At 59.6% G+C, this 1,036-nt stretch overlaps 1 pseudogene; it reads left to right on the top strand.

Annotated features, from left to right (window-relative positions):
• The first annotated feature begins 258 nt into the window (after nucleotides 1-258).
• LOC112484270 lies at nucleotides 259-377 on the top strand (annotated as a pseudogene).
• Nucleotides 378-1,036: the final 659 nt, after the last annotated feature.

Raw genomic sequence — 1,036 nt, 5'->3', positions numbered from 1 at the left:
ACCTCCAGCAGCCTGCGCCCGCCGCCCGCTGAGCCGCTGGCCACCCTCCTCCGGGCTCCCGAGCTGGCTCGGTCCTCCCAACCCCGTCACGGCCTCGTCTGACACACTGACTTCCCGCGGGTCTCTTTCCTCCTTCCTGCCTCTTCCTGCTTCTCACCCTCCAGCTCCATGTCGCCTCCCGCGCTCGGGGTGACGCCACACGGTGCCAACACTCCCCGGCTCTACACCCTTCCAGGGCCTCTCAGAACACGCAGGACAGTCCACAGCCCTGCCACCCTGAGCACACCCAATCCCGTCTGATCTCGGAAGCTGAGCAGGGTCGGGCCTGGTGAGTACTCGGATGGGAGACCACCTAGGAAGACCAGGTGCTGTAGGCATAAAAAATAAAAAATAAGGGATTGTAAGCTGACAAGGTCCTTGCCATCTGTGAGGTCAACCAACGGTTGCCTCGCCTAAAAAAAAAAACAAAAAACAAACAAAAAAAAAAAACACGCAGGACAAAGCCTGGACTTCTCAGTCCTGCCCCTCGGCCCTCAGGCCCGCCTCCCGCAGCTTCCCCACCAGAGAAATGTCCCCCTCGCTCCCTGGCCCCCCAGGGCTCCGGATGAGTGCAGGCGCGCCCCCTCCCGTGGCTCTCAGCCAGCCCTCTTAGCTCCCTGCCCCGGTCCGAACATCACACAAGTTTCCTGGGCCTAGGGACAAAGTTCTTCACCCTTCCTCATCGGGCTAATTCCTGGTGGCCTTCAAGACTCAGCTCTGGGGTCAGTTTCTTCTGGAAGTTGTCCTTAATTAAATGAGCTGTCAAGTCAAGCATTTGTTGGGCATCTACTGAGGGCAGTGCCGAGGGCTGTTTCAAAGGGCTTGGGGCGGGGCCCACCAGTCCCACCAAGTTGAAACTGTCCCACTGGCTCAGAAGTTCGGAGTGTGGATCTCTGGGCAGCAGGCGGCTTCTGCAAAACTCCCTTTGCCTGTGCTTTGCGGACGGCTGGTCGAGAAACAAGGACAGGAACACCTGAGCTCTGGCTCCGGCCCAGGC

Source organism: Pteropus alecto, unplaced genomic scaffold, assembly GCF_000325575.1.
Source record: "Pteropus alecto unplaced genomic scaffold, ASM32557v1 scaffold157, whole genome shotgun sequence".
Classification (NCBI taxonomy): Eukaryota; Metazoa; Chordata; class Mammalia; order Chiroptera; family Pteropodidae; genus Pteropus; species Pteropus alecto.
The sequence above is the reverse complement of the archived record's forward strand: the minus strand, read 5'-3'. Positions and strand labels throughout refer to the sequence as shown.